At 40.6% G+C, this 7,196-nt stretch overlaps 1 non-coding gene across 1 annotated transcript; it reads right to left on the bottom strand.

Moving 5' to 3' along the window:
* Window positions 1–6,827: 6,827 nt before the first annotated feature.
* Window positions 6,828–6,901, bottom strand: TRNAN-GUU (transfer RNA asparagine (anticodon GUU)). The gene has a single exon. It is a non-coding gene; the product is annotated as a tRNA-Asn (tRNA).
* Between the last annotated feature and the right edge of the window lie 295 nt (window positions 6,902–7,196).

Below are 7,196 nucleotides of genomic sequence, written 5' to 3'. Positions count from 1 at the left end.
GTAAACTATTTAATGAGTTAAGTTACTTGCTTAGATGCATTGGCAGATTTTCATATCCAGAATTTACAATACGTTTGCATTACTGCAACTATCTTAGCCCATTGCTGTAAAGCATTTGCTTAGAGCATTCAAAGTCTGCCTACAACTGTCCTACAGCTGTGATTGTCTATTTAACTCTTCATTTCAACACCACCTTTTGAAAAGTGCTCAAGAAACTCAGTAACTCCATTCTCGTAGTATGAAAAGTTCAAAACCAGAAATAATTTCTTCATTTTTTCCAAATGCTGAGCAGGATAAATGTCTGAAAAAAGGAAAATGAGGCTTCTGTCTTACACTTGGAAACAAAACTCTTTGGTGTTGAGAGAGCTGTGTGGGGTTCTGCTGTGCTTCCCTGCAGAACTGTGCTGTGTGCTTTTGAAGTGTGCAGAAATCCATGCAAGGAATCTCTAAATTTACTTGTCTTGGCAGGTAGATCAGGGTTTGTTAAGCCCTTAGAGCTCATTCAGTTCTGTATGAGACACAGAACTATCTGCTGTTGCTAACCTGAATAATTTACTATCACAAGAACGCCACAAGAAGCAAAGACTGTTCTTACCTGAGGCCTTTTAAGAGACTGCTGTCATACAGTGCTTTTCTGAAAACCCTAAGTGAACTGCAATTTCAACACCCATGTTTTCGGAATGGGGAAGGCGGGAATTGGAATGTCCATGAGGACAACAGCAAAAGCAGGTAAGGGGAGAGGTGAGATGGGCTTAGTCAGCAGGAACTCTCAAAGGGAAGCATGAAAAAAATACCCAGAAGGTAGTCCCTGGAATCTGAGGAAAGCCCCAGCCGCAAAGGTTAGTGGCTGAGAGTCTGAAGGCAGCTCCAAACAGTGCAAGGAGGAATAAGCACTAAAAACTGTTTCTAAAGAAAGTTTTTCCTTCTTGCTTGCAATGAACTGATTAAGGAAAAAAGGGCAAATACCAAAACATGGCGCTAAGTGTGGCTGCTGTGTGCCCACAACTGTGTGCTGAATTAACAGAAGGGGAATTGCCATGATAAAATGTAGCCCTTTTTTTTTTTCTTAAATGAGTAAAACATACTGCAGATAAACACCTGCATTGATTTATTGGTCACTAATGATTCTTAAAGTGTATTTCAGTCATTGTCTCAGTATTTAAAAATAATTTTTTTTTTGGTTGTTGTAAAAAGAAAATAATTAAATGCTTTGAAATTTAAGAGTTTCTTTTGTCATGTAGATTATCTACATGCCAGGAAGTTCCTACAAGGTCTGGAAAGATAAAATTACATCTCTCAGTCAATATATAATCCACTAGGATGTATGCAAAGGTTATTGCTAGGACTAGGAGGTGGACTACTGCTACCTGGGAAGGAAAGAAAAAAAACAACAAACCACACAGTTAAAGCAATGAGGTTTAGAAAGGAAACTACAAAGGGCGAATGCTGGGGGGGTTATTTTGTCTTCTGATTTTTTTTTCTCTGTGATCTATTCCATGGCATGTCCTGCTAGCCAGAGAATGCTTCCTTTTTACCAACCCATTGGTAACATCCAAATTCTGTGTTTTCACACCTTCACAAAAGTGGACTTATTTGGAAATTAAACCAGAAAAAATACATAGCACTTACCTCCCAACTTCTAGCCCCATTAGCACCAAGAAGATACTCAGTTTGGCCTGCAGGTTTTGAGCTCATCAGAACTTACTGCCCAATAGAGCATTTTGCATACGCTATGCACAATATTGAAGAAACCGTCTTTCCTTTCAAGGACCGTAGCTGAAAATAAGTGTGATGAACAGCAGACAGTACAGGGAGCCTTCATATTGTCTGAATTCAGAAATATAAAATGTTGACAAAACTTCTGGTAAAGTGAGCTTAATCAATTACCTTCGGGAGTGATCTACCTCTCTATAAGGATTATCTCTGGAGAATTTACTTATAAGCAGGTCTGTATAAGCATAATGCAACTACACTATTAGCATAAATTAGCTAAATCAATAGCATTAAAGTAGGTTAAAGTTTGCATTCGGAACAAGAAAGAAACCTGGAAGGAAAGGAAAACAACTGGAGTAACTAAGTGAAAAATAAAGTTTGCAGCAAGCCCTGGCTGTACTGCATAGGAACAGAATTGCTGGAGAAGCTGGGTAGAGAGACTCAGGGGCTGTACACAGTGCTCGGATGTAGTATGATTGTGTAAATTAAAGCACTGCAGCATTCAGACCATTTTCCTTCCTGGGCTCTGTGGGACTGATCACTCACCTGTGTGATCAATACATTGTCCTGTCCACTAGTTGCTTCTGGGGGAAGGAACTCACCATCTCCCCTGGAGATGAACAGAGATTAAAAGCCTCCTGTCAGTAGGTGCTTCAGATTGTACCTAAACCGAAGCCTGAAGTCTCCAGTGCAAGTATTCCTTACTGTATCCATAAATCTTACTAAAAAATCTTCAGAAGTGTTTACAATGTCTCTGTGTGTATGAACTGGGCTTGCTACACACTCCTTTTAACACCTGAATTTTACTGGTTGTGATGGGCAACAGCTCTTGGGGCTGATTTGCACTTCTGTAAGCATGTATTTCCATGAGCATGACTCCCTCTCAGTCAGCCTGTGATCCCAGTACACAGAGGAATCATTTGGATAAATGGGAATCAAAAAAAGCAGCATTTGCCAGAGGATGATGAATTCAGTCTCCCTTTTTCTTGCTGCTCCTGAGCACAACTTGCTCTCCTGGACCCAGTGTCAGGTTGATATCTGCTGTTTCCCGTTTCAGCAGGCTGAGCTGGCAGCACGTTGGGCTCCCTGTAGCATGTGCTTTTGCATGAACATGGTACAAGTAGGTGAATAATAAAGGTGATGAGAGTACAGTAAATTCAACCAAGGCAGAGCAAAAAGAAACTTCAAAACCTGGAAAGCTGTTGTAGAAGGGACAGTTGTAACTGTGCAGGCTGCTTCAATGGGAAGAGAGTCATGAGCCAGTGACAATTATCTTGAAGATCTCTGTTTATCAGTTTAAAATATGAATATTATGCCAAAGCCTATGAATAGACAAATTTCCTTTAACACAGGTAAGGGACAAAAAAACATTAACAGATCTACATTTTCACCACATAGCTTTAAATTGCAGCTTTTGATGTGACTTCTGATAGTTGTGCTGTTGTGCTTAGAAATTCAGACAGAATTTCCCAAAAGCTGTTTTTCTGCCTCCCACTTGATGTGGTATTTTACAGTATTAGAATAATGTATACCATTTTCAAGCAATGAGATAATAGCAAATTCAAATAAAGAAATTCTTAGACATGCTACCAGAAGTAATTTCTAATTCATCTAGCTCTACTCAGGCTTCATTCTGAGCTCATTAAAATACCAATAATTTTCTGTACTGCTCCTCCATAAATCCCAGATGCAAAATAAATGCAATCTCTGGTGCATAAACAAAGATCTTCCACAGAAATGACTGTATTTAGATATTCTTAGGATGGAGTAAATTTGTCCTTTCCTGGAAAACAGGTAGTTGAATACAGGTGTTACATGAGCAAAATTTCCTAAACAAGATTCCGTGCTTAAATATAATCTCCAACTACTCATTAAATGATGGTTCTCATTAAGCCAAATATAAGTATCAAACCAAAAAAATACAACATCTGAATGCCATTTTGAACACAAGCATTTGAAATATATATAATTCATTCCAATAATTACTGTCAACACCATCTTAAAAACATATATTACCTACTGCTTTCAAGCTACAGAATTTTGTCGTTTGGGTGAAATGAAACAGGTTTTCCCAAATGCCAATTTTAAAGACCCTTGGGGAAACGGCAAGAGCAGTTCACCATTTCCACACACACAGTGCACCACCTATTGACTTAGACACTTATTACCGGCCCCTGAAGAGTATTTTTCTAGTTTTTCCTGAATTCACTGCCATGGTTACTACCCAAATCTTCTGAGCTGCCTCTGGCCAAGAATATCCCAAGGGCTATTTCTGCAAAATATCAATAGCTATTTTAACATCCTGGGATCACAGAATCACAGAATGGTAGGGGTTGGAAGGGACCTCAGGAGATCATCTAGTCCAACCCTCCTGCCAAAGCAGGTTCCCTACATCAGGTTACACAGGAAAGTGTCCAGGCAGGTTTTGAACATCTCCAGAGATGGGGACTCCACAACCTCTCTGGGCAGAATCTATCAGCATCACAAGTCATCCTAAAAATATATTAGTTTACCAGAATACCAATCCAAACCAGTTCCACATTTGGTTCTGGGGTACAGACTTTAAATACTTTATTTCCTGTAACTTTGGAAACTATTGTTCTAGTTAGTAGTCTCCAATTTGTTGAATATCTTGAAAGTTAAGGTTAAGAATTCCTTCCCTGTACAAGACAAGCTAGTGGCTTGTGCTTACAGATGAGAATGTCCTTAGCTGGTTCCATTCCCCATGCCTGCTCTCTTTGCCCGGTGAGAGGAACTAATGTTTCAGCCCCCTCCTCCTGAGCTGGGATGCCCTCAGCTCCTTTGGGAGTATGAGCTCTTTGTCTCTCCTGGAGATTCAGGAATTACATTCCTCCCCTCACCACAGGTTAACTATTAAATATGCAACTTTGACAAGCATGTCCAGGAGTCCACCATACTGTTTCTAATACCTTGCTCATGTTTAAGCCAGTGTTTCTCTGGCCCTGTATACAACCATATTACCATCTCCATAGCCTTTCCTGTTTTCTGTATATCAGGATCTTGTAGATCACTTCTTTCTAATAAGACCTGGATATCCATTCTAGGTGTAACCACTCTGTTAACAAAATTACAGGCCAAGGACTGACCTTTAGATTGAGTTTCTCTCTCCCCTTCTTTCCTGTTCCATATCAATGTTCTCACTTTCCCCTTAACCTCTGCTCCAGAAATTTAGTCTATAAATCTATGCTCTACATTAATTACACATATGCAACAACAAAGTAGCTGTTTTCTGTGGGCTTTGTCTAAACAACTCCTTTACCTCTCTGCCACAAACACGATAGTGCACTGTTCAAACTCAACATGAAGAGTAATTGCATTCCTATTGACCCATTCATCTGTCTCTTAGCATGGTTACAAAAGTTAATAGATATTTCAGTTAAACTCACATATTTTTACTATCTGAAGCTCTGAAATTTATGACAGCATGATCTTCTAAAAATAACAATTTTAAAGTGGTTATCTGATATGATCTAGTGTGTGTTGAAACACCAACTGGGATTTCTTTCCCATTTTCAAGTTGCTTTGGACTCTTCTGCCACCTTGAGGGGATAGAGCCATCTTCTGAAAGCCAGGAGGTGTTTTTAAGGCTGGTGCCTTATTTATAGAGTGGAAGCACTCTGTCAAAATCAACAGACAAGACCAAAGATAACTTCTAGTTTTAGTAGCTGCTCTTTTGCATCTAGATCAAGGCTAGCACCTTTTCTTGGCTATTGACTCATTGCTGCCTGATCCCAAGCCGATAATATGCTCAAGTTTTTGCCTCCAGCTTTAAAACAGCATTCTGATTGCCTCTTTCCTAGTATTTAGATACCTATGCTCCAGCACTATAGAAAGCAAAACATCTCAAAAAGATTAAATTCTTCATGAACCATGAAAGCAGGCAGATGGGCAGTGCAGAGAGAGCCCTATCAGGTTTCCCTGTGAGAGAAGGGCTGGCTCATAAAATGATAATAGAGAGCTGCTGAAGGATATAGGCTTCAGTGGTTTCACTGAATATGGATTTGTTCTGGTTTTAGGCTTTAGAGAAAGTCATATTCTGTTAGTTAAGCCTCTTAGTACAAGTGTTTTTAAAGCATAAGCAAAAACATCACATCAAAGACAGATCTATATGCCTGTCAATAGAGCAATTATTGAAGTGTGCCATGCACAGGAGATTTAAAGCTAGAAGCAAACAATAACAGCTGTCTTGCAGATTCCTTCTATGACAAGGTTACCCACGTAGTGGACGAGGGAAAGGCTGTGGATGTGGTGTACCTGGACTTTAGTAAAGCCTTTGACACCATTTCCCACAGCATCCTGCTTGAGAAACTGTCTGCCAACGGCCTGGACAGGCAAACTCTCTGCTGGGTGAAAAACTGTCTGGATGGCTGGGCCCAAAGAGTGGTGGTAAATGGAGCTAAAGCCGGCTGGAGGCCAGTCACAAGGGGTGTTCCCCAGGGCTCAGTGTTGGGGCCAGCTCTGTTTAACATCTTTATCAGTGATCTGGATGAAGGGATTGCGTGCACCCTCAGTAAATTCACAGATGACACTAAGCTGGGTGGAAGATTTGCTTGAAGGTAGGAAGGCTCTGCAGAGGGACCTGGACAGGTTGGATCAATGGGCAGCAACCAGCTGTATGAGGCTCAACAAGGCCAAATGCTGGGTCCTGCACTTGGGTCACAAAAACCCCATGGAACACTACAGGCTTGGGCAGGAGTGCCTGGAAAGCTGACCGGCAGAGAAGGACCTGGGGGTGTTGGTCAACAATGGCCTGGCTAAATACAAGCCAGCAGTGTGCCCAGGTGGCCAGCAGGCCAATGGCATCCTGGCCTGTATCAGAAACAGCGTGGCCAGCAGGACCAGGGAAGTCATCCTTCCCCTTTTCTCAGCACTGGTGAGGCTGCACCTTGAATACTGTGTCCAGTTTTGGGCCCCTCATTACATTAGTCTGTTAATCCATTGCTGATAACTTCAGCTAACTCGTGTTTTAAAGAGCCTGAGGCTAACAGAGAATTTGTTTTCCCAAGTTTCATAGAATGGTTAGGCTTGGGAGGGATCTTAAAAGATTATCTAGTTCCAACCCCCCTGTCATGGGCAGAGGAAAGGGGAGAACCCGTCCCTGGGTGGGCTCGAACCACCAACCTTTCGGTTAACAGCCGAACGCGCTAACCGATTGCGCCACAGAGACTCCCTTGTTAGTATTGTCTTTATTATAAAAAATAATTTTCCTTACTAAAATAAAATTGCCTTCCTAAAAACAATGATTCCAAGTAGCAGAGATACTCTGCATTAAGTCCTACTATATATTAGAATCTTTCAAATTGAAAGAAACCTTACAATATGTTTCATTGTAGTAGATTATTTCATACAGGATCTAAATTACTCATTATTTAAATGAAAAAACTACAGCACCTGCAAATTCCAGTAAGAAACTAAAATGGAAAATAAATAATATTTTTCTTATTGGAGAAATTATATTGACT

This window comes from Antrostomus carolinensis, unplaced genomic scaffold (genome assembly GCF_000700745.2).
Source record: "Antrostomus carolinensis isolate BGI_N321 unplaced genomic scaffold, ASM70074v2 scaffold23381, whole genome shotgun sequence".
In the NCBI taxonomy this organism is placed as follows: domain Eukaryota; kingdom Metazoa; phylum Chordata; class Aves; order Caprimulgiformes; family Caprimulgidae; genus Antrostomus; species Antrostomus carolinensis.
The sequence above is the reverse complement of the archived record's forward strand: the minus strand, read 5'-3'. Positions and strand labels throughout refer to the sequence as shown.